Here is an 11,625-nt window from a genome sequence, read left to right on the forward strand (position 1 = left end):
TTGTTAACTGTGACCGCTGGGTGAATTTCCTTGATACTGAACTCTTTTTTTTTTTTTTTTTTTTTTTTTTAAGGATGTTAGAAAAATGGCCACAGGCTCAGATATTAAATTTGTTTTTTCACTCATTGATTTCTAAGGTTAGCTACGGTACCGTAATTCGTTCCTCGCTGGAGATATAGAGGCAGCGCCAAGTCCTGACATTTCATATTTGTTATTTTTTCTTAATTCTAAAATTCAGGCCGTTGTGCAGTAGTTTTATGGTCGTTTAAATGTTGAGTCAGCCGAGAGGGTCAAGTTTGTAACGCTCTTGTCAAAAAGTATGGAAAATTGTATTTGATTTATTTCCGTCCGTTACTGTTTCCTAAGCTGTGTCCTTTGCTAAAAGTATACAGTCTGTGGGATAGATGATAATGTTTGGTCAAAATTTGACAGCAGAGACTTTTAGTTTTATGAGCTTGTCTATAAACAGTTATAATTTGACATTTAGAACTGTGGGTGGTATCCAATTTTTTTTTTTTTTGTAAATAGTTTGTGATTTAGCTGCTCATCATTTTTTAAATTTTTTGTTTGATGTATTTGTTACTGATCCTACAAATTGTTTCTCTTAGTATATGTCGTGTTTTTTAAATGGTAATAAAGTCTGTCAAGTGGTGAATGATGTGTGCTTCAACCCCTGGTCCAGTCCTTACATGAATTTGATTTTGGTTAAGCTGCACACTGAAAAATGTGATATCAGAGTAGGCGCCTCGAATTTTGTGAATGGATTTGCGATGATGAGCAGTCGACTAATGTGACAAGTGTGTGAACTGGACAAGACGGAATCTCCATGGTGCAGTCAACGGCCTAATAATCTGCCTGGGGTACCAGTGTGGTGTAGTATGTCTGTATGATAATTTATAAGGCTATTCCTTTTCGAAGGAACAGAGACAGATGTAAAGTACCTTCCCAAGTTTTAGGAACAACTTCAAGATGACAGCGTGCTGGCGAACATTAAGAACATTCGATTTTGTGTGGAGTGTGTTCTTATTCGTCATATGTGCACGAACACAGGAAAGCCCACCATTGCGATGGTTGTAGCAGCGACGTGATAGGGAAACTCTGAGGAGAACGTTGAGGGCCCAGTTCTACGGTCCAGCTGGTCAAAAATAGCTATTGGCGTGTCCAGCATATCGGCACCAGACCTATTTTTGAAGACATAGGTAGATTAATGTGTAGCGCGAGCTAGCAAACAAAACCCCTGACTGCCGCCGCACAGACCCATTCTGCAAGATGATCTTGGAAGGACAAGCAGCAGCCATCATGCCCGCAACCGCATCCTTGCTATAGGCCATAGTACAGTAAAGTTTAACTCTTCATTATTTTGAACGGAGCTTTGCAAATGCGTTCGTATACGATTGTCATTTCGGTCCTTTGCCGATTGCGAGAAATTCGCGATACAATGGGAGAGCGGCAGTGCCATTAATGCTATAAGATTCATGTAAGCCTCCCCATTCCCCTCTTTTGTTGCCTAAACCTAGTTCGCAAGGTTCACATTACATCTGCGATGAGTTCCGCAGTTAAGTTTGCACAGTTATAGTGTAGTGCTCATTGTACGACTATAAGTCAATAAGCAAGGCGCAAACGCCAGAATACCGTTTTAATATTCGCACCTAAACGTATCTAGGAGATAGCAACACATGTCACGTGGGAGGTAGCCGATTTGCAGTATTCCACGGCTCACGGTTAACGATCGACAATGAGACCAAGATAGCAGATGTGCTGTGAGTGTGTACCCGACTAGCGTCCCAGATTTAAAAGAACGCAAAATCCCAAGATTGGCAAAGTTCTGCAGAAGTTCGAAATATAGTGCGTGATTTAATGTGAGATGCCTTTAATAATTTCCACAACGAAACTCTGTCTCGGAATCTGTCAGAAAACTCAAAGGGATTCTGGTCACACATAAAGCACACCAGTGGCAAGACTCAATCAATACCTTCACTGCGCGATAACAACGGTGAAGTCACTGATGACAATGCCACTTAAGCAGAGTTATTAAACACCGTTTTCCGAAATTCCTTCACCAAAGACGACGAATTAAATAGTCCTGAATTCCAATCAAGAACAACTGCCAACATGATAAACATAAAAGTAGATATCCTCTGTGAGCAAAGCAGCTTAAATCACTCAATAAAAGGAAGGCCTCCGGTCCAGAGTGTATACAGTCACGTTCTTTCCAGAGTATGCTGATAAAATAGCTTCATATTTAGCAATTATATACAACCGCTCGCTCATAGAAAGATCCGTACCTAAAAACAGGAAAATTGCTCAAGTCACACTAATGCCCAAAAAGGGGAATAAGAGTATTTCACTTAGTTACAGACAAATATCACTAACATCGATATACAGTAGGGTTTTGGAACATACAGGGTGGTTCATTGATAGTGACAGGGCCAAATATCTCACGAAATATGTATCAAACGAAAAAACTACAATGAACGAAAGTCGTCTAGCTTGAAGGGGGAAATCAGATGGTGGTATGGTTGGCACGCGAGATGGCGCTGCCATAGGTCAAACGAATATCATCTGCTTTTTTTTTAAATAGGAACGGCCATTTTGTATTACATATTCGTATAGTACGTGGAGAAATATGAATGTTTTAGTGATAGATGGCGCTGTAATAATCACAAACGTATAAGTACGTGGTATCACGTAACATTCCGCCAGTGCGAACGTATTTGCTTCGTGATACATTACCCGTGTTAAAATGGAGCGTTTGCCAATTGGGGAAAAGGTCGATATGGTATTGATGTATGGCTATTGTGTACAAAATGACCAACGGGCGTGTGCTATGTATGCTGCTAGGTATCCTGGACGACATCATCCAAGTGTCCGGACCGTTCGCCGGATAGTTAGGTTATCTATGGAAACAGCAAGTGTTCAGCCACATGTGGAACGTCAACCATAACCTGCAACAAATGATGATGCCCAAGTAGGTGTTTTAGTTGCTGTCGCGGCTAATCCGCACACCAGTAGCAGACAAATTGCGCGAGAATCGGGAATATCAAAAACGCTGGTGTTGAGAATTCTACATAAACATCGATTGCACCCGTACCATATTTCTATGCACCAGGAATTGCATGGCGACGACTTCGAACGTCGTGTACAGCTCTGGCACTGGGCACAAGAGAAATAACAGGACGATAATAGATTTTTGCACGCGTTCTATTTAGCGACGAAGCGTCGTTCACCAACAGCGGTAACGTACACCGGCATAATATGCACTATTGGGCAACGGAAAATTCACGATGGCTGCGACAAGTGGAACATCAGCGACCTTGTCGGGTTAATGTATGGTGCGGCATTATGGGAGGAAGGATAATTGGCCCCCATTTTATCGATGGCAATCTAAATGGTGCAAGTATGCTGATTTCCTACCTACTGTTCTACCGATGTTACTACAAGATGTTTCACTGCATGACAGAATGGCGATGTACTTCCAACATGATGGCGGTCCGGCACATAGCTCGCGTGCGGTTGAAGAGGTATTGAATAGCGTATTTCATGTCAGGTGGATTGGTCGTCGAAGCACCATTCCATGGCCCGCACGTTCACCGGATCTGACGTCCCCGGATTTCTTTCTGTGGGAAAAGTTGAAGGATATTTGCTATCGTGATCCAACGACAACGCCTGATAATATGCGTCAGCGCATTGTCAGTGCATGTGCGAACATTATGGAAGGCGAACTACTCGCTGTTGAGAGGAATGTCGTTGCCAAATGCATTGAGGTTGACGGACATCATATTGAGCATTAATTGCATTAATGTGGTATTTACAGGTAATCACGCTGCAACAACATGCGTTCTCAGAAATGATAACTTCACAAAGGCATATGTATCACATTGGAACAACCAAACGTACCTACGATCTGTATTTTAATTTAAAGAACCTACCCGTTACCAAGTGTTCATCTAAAATTGTGAGCCATATGTTTGTGACTGTTACAGCACCATCTAACACAAAGCGAAAAAGTGGTCCAACTAAAACATTCATATCTCTTCATGTACTATACGAATATGTAATAAAAAATGGGGATCTTATTTATAAAAAAAAACGCAGATGATATCCGTTTCACCAATGGCAGCGTCATCTAGCGGACCAACCATAGCGCCATCTGGTTTCCCCCTTCAAGGTAGACAAACTTCGCTATGTGTAGTTTTTTCGTCTGATGCTTATTTCGTGAGATATTTGACCCGGTCACGATCAATGGACCACCCTGTATACTGTGCTCGAAGATTATGAATTACCTCGAAGGAAATGATTTATTTCCACATAGTCAGAAATGATTCAGAAAATATCGTTCTTGTCAAACACAACCAGCTCTTTATAATCATGAAGTAATAAGTGCTATCGACAGGATATGTCAAATTGATTCCATATTTTTAGATTTCCAGTAGGATTTCGAGACAGTTCGTTACAAGCGTCTTCTAACCAAACTGCGTGCCTTTAGAATGTTGCCTCAGTTGTGCGAGTGGATTCTTGATACACTGTCAGAAAGGTCAAAGTTCGTAGCAATAGACGGAAAGTCATCGAGTAAAACAGAAGTAATATCCGGCGTTCTCCAAGGAAGTGTTACAGGCCCTCTATAGTTCCTATTGTACATTAAAGACATAGGAGACAATCTGAGTAGCCCTCTTAGATTTTTTACAGATGATGCTCTCATTTGCCATCTTGTAATGTCATCAGATGACCAAAACTAATTAAAAAAATTAGATAAGATATCAGCATAGTGCGAAAAGTGGCAATTCATCCTGAATAAAGAAAAGTGCGAAGTTATTCACGTGAGTACTAAAATAAATTCGCTAAATTTCGATTACGCGTTAAGTCACACAAATCTGAAGGCTGTAAATTCAACTAAATACTTAAGTTTCACAATTACAAATAACCTAAATTGTAACGATCACAGAGAATGTTGTGGTTAGAGCAAATCAAAGACTGCGATTCATTGGGAGAACACAGGTCTACTAAAGAGACTGCTTACACAACGTTTGTCAGCCCTATTCTGGAGTACTGCTGTGCGGTGTGGGACTGACGAATGACATCGAAAATGATCAAAGAAGGGCAACTCGTTTTGTATTATCGCGAAATAGGAAAAATATTACCACAGAAATGATACGTGAATTTCGAGTTGCAATAATTAAAAAAAGGCGGTTTTCGTTGCGACGGGATCTTCTCGTGGAATTTCAATCACCAGTTTTTCTCCCCCGATTGCGAAAACATTCTGTTGGCAACCACCTATATAGGGAGAAATGATCATCACGATAAAATAAAAGAAATCAGGTCTCACACAGAAAAATTAAATGCTCGTTTTTCCCGCGCGCCATTCGAGAGTGGAACGATAGAGAGACAGCATGAAGGTGGTTCATTGAACCCTCTTCCAGGCACTTTATTGTGAATAGCGGAATAATTACTTAGTTGTTGAAGTAGAACAACGCGAATTTTATTACTGGAAGGACTGTCAGCAGAGCACGGCCATAGCGAAATTGATCGCGTGTGTAGATAGAAGGGTATTTATCAGAAAATATGTTCAGTTGAATACAGAAATTTAACATAGGACCAAGAGAAATGTCACAATCAAATGGCTTCCTGGGCGCCCTGGTTGTCCAATGACGGCACATTGTTTCCCCGTCTAGGGCTATTTTACTGCTCCCAGAACACATCGGTCTTGTGGGTTGCAGCTCACACGTTAGATGCGAACGCTGCCACTAGAATCTTACGCTGGAAACTTAGCGCTTTCTCGAGCGATGGCATAAGTGTTAAAGTTTAAATGGGTAGTATGTTTAAAAGGAAAATAAATTTCCGGCTGGTACACGCGGGTCAGAGGACTATCCCAGTTTGGGACTTACACTCATGTTCAGAAGAGGAAAAAAAAAAAAAAAAAAAAAGAAAAAAAGAAAAAAAAAGAAAAAAAAGAAAACAGAAAAATCTTGAACGACTAAAGACAGATGTTCATATTCATAGGACATGTACAGTAGTATGGTTTGCAGAAATGATTAGCGTTTCAGTTACCTCGGTTCATCATGTATCCTGTTACCTAATAGCCACAGGGTGCGCCATGGGCCCTAATGTTCCATTCGTGATGGCATCGAAGTTTATAAGGCACGAATGGCGTCCTGTGGTATAGCCATCCACGCTTCATTCACCGAGTTCCAAAGTTCATCTGTGGTGGTTGGCATTGGGTCACAGTGCTACCCTCGCCGTTTCACCATATCCCTCACACTTTCTATTGGCGACAAGTTGTAACATTATGTGACTGCCTTATCATTTTAAATCATTCACTAATCGAGCAGTCGCTCGGCAACAGCTACAGTTAGCAAATAATGTTGCGAGAATGTAAATGGTGAACGACCTGTCACGTAACTTGTTTATTGTCGAAGCACCGTCAGAGATGCAGTGAGTTACTGACTTACAAAACCACGACGCAAAAAACGGACAGAAGAAGAACACTTTTACACATTCTTTTAATGTACGAGATATTCTCGATGAACAGTTATTCAGTTACTCATTTTATCTTGTCTCATGTCACTTGTGTCGGACGCGCATGTCTTGCCGCCGTATTATTATTGTTAAAATTAATATTATTTTAGTGTAAAGTAAAAGTGAAATACTGACAGTGCAATACTGCATAGCAGTAGATTTATTGTTCGACGTCTATGTGAAAACGTCATAGGAATTATTTTCATTACGAGAAGAGAAGTGCCAATCAAAACAGCATCAATGTTAAATTCTTCACTGCAGTGTAAGTTCATCTATTAATTGCCATAAATTCAGAGTTAAATGGAACTGGTGTATGGACTATTTATTTAGTGTAGAATCAATGTCTCACTCCTTCATGAAGTTATTTAATTTTCTTTATGTTTCTGCCAAATAGAGTGTTTACAGTCACGAATTCTTTCGTCGAAATCGGACGGAAGTTGCATGCGGCGAAATATTTTCTCCGCGCCGTATTCTAGTGGTAAAGTTTGATAAACTACGGTCCCTTAGGAAATTCATGTTGAGCCATCCAAAAATAATTATATTTTGAATAGGCATTTACTCTCCTCTGCAATGCAACTTCCGACTGATCAGACGATCCAACAAGAAACAGCCGCACATGGTCGGCGTTCGCAAATATATTTCCACTGCTGATTCTAGCTATATGTTACAGCACAAAAGTAAACATTGTTGTAATTAGCGACTACGAACGGGGTCATTTATAACTATGTTTATGTATACGCATTACGTAAACATATTGTTATAAAGTCTAGTGATCTGGCGGACCAGGGCAAAAGGCTGACGTGACATCAAAAGGCATGTGTTCGTGCAGAAATATGTAGTCATGTATTATCTTGATGTTATATTGAAGTGTATGGCTACAGGTCGCAGGACGTCATCCACATAGGTCATACTGGTCACAGTGCCATGGATAAGCATCAGCAGTGATTTCTAGTTATAACCTAAAGCACCCCACACCATGAGGCCTTGAGCTGTTAAGTCTTGTGCGAATGCAGTCAGTGTGAGGTGCTCCCCTGTCTGCCGCGATTCAGAATGGGGCAATCATTTTTAAACAAACAGAACCTGAATTCGTCTGAAAACACTATCTGATGCATTCCTGTCCCCATACACCATTCCCGTCTAGCATGTTTCTGGAGATTCGTCAAAGTTACTCACAGAAGTGGAAGAGGCACAAGCAACCCATGCCGTAATAAACGGCGACGAACTGTCACCACTGATAGTGCACAATGTGTTACTCTGTTCCACTGCTCTGTCAGAGCCGAGGACGTCGCAGATATGTAATGCAATGTCATTCGGATGAGGCTTCGATCATCTCGGGGAGTCATCTGGGAGGTACGACGTGACCCATCTCGTCGTGATCTGCGGCCTTCCGTCAACTATTCTGCACATACCCGTTGCACTGCCGAAACGCTTCTCCCACACGAGCAGCAATTTCCCGGATGAATGCCTCACTTTCTCTCGTGCAAATATTGCACCCTCTTTCAAATTCACTGATTTGACGGTGTGGCCTGCGAGGAGTCCTTCACGTCTGCTCAAGTCACACTGATCCATTACCTTCAGTTTATAGCGACAATGAGAGACGCAGGTACATTTTACTAATAGGTGTTGTTGCGCCGCGATATCGATGTTGAACATGAACCTGCGGGATAACGTGGTTCACATGTTAAGTATTTCTGCAGAACACAATATTGTATATGTCAGATTAGAAGCTCATGTGAGATGTAAGGTGGCTTAATGATGTCACGTTGGCACTAAATTTCTTCGCAACGTCACACCCCTTCTTTCGATCCTCTGCGATGGATCTCAGAACCAAGGCGCTCAGTTTACTTTAGCGGGCCGAGGAAAACGTTTCAGACACACCACAGTTCAGTAACGACAGAAAAAAAGCCTCATTGGGCGCCATAAATGGGGCCAATAAAACCACGCTTTGCATTAGGACCTTGACATCCCACACATTTTGCGGACGAGAACGACAGTTCTCAAAAGGGAAACTCACCATTGCACTCCACTCGGACGTAAAACGGCCCATCGGTTAGCCCGTCAAAAACTGGACACAAAGCAAGCATGAAAACGGGAAGAAGGTGCACCAAACCGTGAAAAACATAGTTAAACAGAAACGGTGGAAGATTCAAACCAAACATGTGCAACATTGAGAACATTGCAAGAATCGCGGTATCGAGGTAGTGTGGTCACAGGGTTGGGGTGCAAAGCGGGCAATCATTGTCCAAATCTCCCTCGTGTGCCTTTTTTTTCACAAAATTAAGGTTTTTCCGTCCGGTCATTGACTTGTCTGTTCTCCTTCTGTAGACTTGGCAATTGTCATATTATACACTGGTTACACAATATGAGTCGTGTGTTAAGAATATATTACCGTCGTAAGTAAATGTCATTAATAGTGACAGCAGGCGACATGCAACATAGACCTCTCACAGATATGAAAACAACAGGTGTGAACTACGTTAAACAAAGGAATTCAAGAGACAGAACTTCCAAAACGGGACACCAGAGTCATAACACGTGGTATTTGTGTAGAACAAATAGAAGGTACGTACGTCTGGATGTCCCCTTCTTACAACTTTGTTACAAAAGGACGTTACACCGCGACACAGACACAAATTTAAATACAGCGAAGAGACACATCAATGACAGGACGTAGTGCTCATGATTTCGCGAAAAAAAAATTATCGGGCACGAGGGAGATTTGATCACAGACCTACCCCTTCGTTGTCCAACACCGTGACCGCACAACGACGACGCCGAGCCAATTTAAACTCGCTCGATGTTGCATATTTTTACAGTAGAAAGTTCACTGTAGCTACTTTGCCTCTTTTTTCACACATCAGCACACCTTCTTTCCGTTTCCATGTTTCATCTGTGTTCAGTGGTTGACGGCTATCTACTGATCCACCTCATCACTAAATCTGAGGAGAGTGCGATAGGGATTTCCCTTGTCGCTGCAATGAACAACAGGACGATGTTCTTCACATGTAAAACCCTACTGAACCGAACTGCACGCTATGGAATGTACTGCGACCGCAGTTTTTGCTCTAATATACAGGATGGAACCGCTAGGGCACGTTCAAAATCATTAGACGAAGTTTTGACTTGAACCAGAACAGCAGAGGGTGTATTTGCATTTTCAACCCTACTGTTTCGCGCCATCCTGTGACACTGACAGATGCATGAATAAAACGGAGAAGAGTTCCCTAAGACCACCATTTCGACAATACTCTCAGTGCCACTCGACTACCTTTGTTGAGCACTTAAAGTACACCTGTATGGAGATAACCAGTCACTAATTACTTGGTGCCGGTATGACAGTCTTATCTTTCAAAACACTTATGATTTCGCAGACACTAGTTCAGCGACATAGAACCACGGAGCTTAGGGGTGTCTAAAAGGTTGCCTGTCACATAGACGGTTAGCAGTCAGTGTCTGTCTGTCTTTGTACAGATCACTTTTTCAGGTGCTTAACAAAGGTGCACAGGTGACATTGATGGTGTTGCTAAACCATGTAGGTCTTAGAGGGACTGTGGTATCGATAGCAACGATGCCACGGCATAGTTTCAAAGGTTGGCACTACCACGAGACACCGACGACAGCGCCCTCTAGCTGGTGCTGTGCAGCTCTACGAGCTCCGCTACAGATTCACCCCATTTCATCAAGTGCAGACAACCAGGACACTTCGCTTCAGCTTTGCTCTACATACGAAAGGTCTAAGACTTCGCATCTGTAAAAAGTTATGTATTCTTGAAATGATAATTAAATAGACACCCTAGCTGCAAGCAGCGTTGATACACTTCATTGGGGACATGTTGAAAATGTGTGCCCCGACCGGGACTCGAACCCGGGACCTCCTGCTTACATGGCAGACGCTCTATCCATCTGAGCCACCGCGGGCACAGAGGATAGTGCGTCTGCAGGGACTTATCCGTTGCACGCTCCCCGTGAGATCCACATTCCCAACATGTCCACAACACTACATTCGTAGTGCGCCTAATAGATGTTTGCTCATCATACTCATTACTCGTGGCAGATTAATTTCATTTCGAGCAAAGCTGCATGGTCATCGACGGTAAATGTTCTTTCGGGAACAGATACTACCGTCATATATAGTTAAAAATTATGTATTCTTTCTTGCACCAGTAAACCACCTTTACTCACTGCTGTACCGACGTAATTTTCCTGCTCCTACCCACGATCCGCCTTCCAGGAGGGATACAAAAGGGACCACTTGCCGGGACTCGCACACGCTCAGTGAACTTTCGCGCGCCGGAGATCATCACCATCAGTGTCTCGTGTGTGTGCCTTCGTTTGTGTTTAGTGTTTGCTCGCCGTCACGCCACCACCGTTCACGTGTACCGTCGCCAACATCCATGTGACGTGCGCCGTGTCAACTAGTGTTAGTGATGTTTCTCGTCCAGCGTGAACGGCTCCATTTTTGTTTTTTAGTGTCTACATTTTTTGCCCGCCGTTTTGATTGTATTCTCTGTGCCACCTATATGTATTACTTATTGTAACACTCTGCTGCTGACAGCCCGCCTTGTGTAAGGTGATCAAAATCACAATAAAGGAAAAAAAAAAAAAAACTTGCCGGATCAGGTTCAATTTTCGGCGAATGGTTTTGAACGACCATTGTAGTTCTACCCAATATAATAGCGCAAAAGTAAGGTTGTATTACGCTCCAAATGAGTGCGATCGCATTCACTGCGGTTGCACTTCCGATGTGCTGAGAGAAGTTGTTCTGTTGGTGACTGCACTGCGAACTGTCGTTTTAGAGCTCAGTATGTGCGGTTTCATTGACACCATTTACACTACGGCTTGCTGCCTTCTCGTGTCGATACTTAACGGCGTTATGTCTGAAATATTTTCCTCGGCCACTCATAAGAAAACCAAGTGATATAAATGCTGGGAGTCGCGCTTACAACTTCCACCGCAGAGGATCAAAAGGGGTGAGACGACCTTCGCATCGTGTGACACGTCCACAGAGGCGTTGGAAAGAATTATGGTAGGAAAAAAAAACCAATTGTGGGAAGGTGTCATGGGACGAAACTACTTAGGTCATCCGTCCCTAAGCCTACACACTACTTAATC

At 42.6% G+C, this 11,625-nt stretch overlaps 1 non-coding gene across 1 annotated transcript; it reads right to left on the reverse strand.

Moving 5' to 3' along the window:
• Window positions 1-10,357: 10,357 nt before the first annotated feature.
• On the reverse strand, window positions 10,358-10,432 carry Trnat-ugu (transfer RNA threonine (anticodon UGU)). Its single transcript has one exon. It is a non-coding gene; the product is annotated as a tRNA-Thr (tRNA).
• Between the last annotated feature and the right edge of the window lie 1,193 nt (window positions 10,433-11,625).

This window comes from Schistocerca nitens, chromosome 8 (genome assembly GCF_023898315.1).
Source record: "Schistocerca nitens isolate TAMUIC-IGC-003100 chromosome 8, iqSchNite1.1, whole genome shotgun sequence".
Classification (NCBI taxonomy): Eukaryota; Metazoa; Arthropoda; class Insecta; order Orthoptera; family Acrididae; genus Schistocerca; species Schistocerca nitens.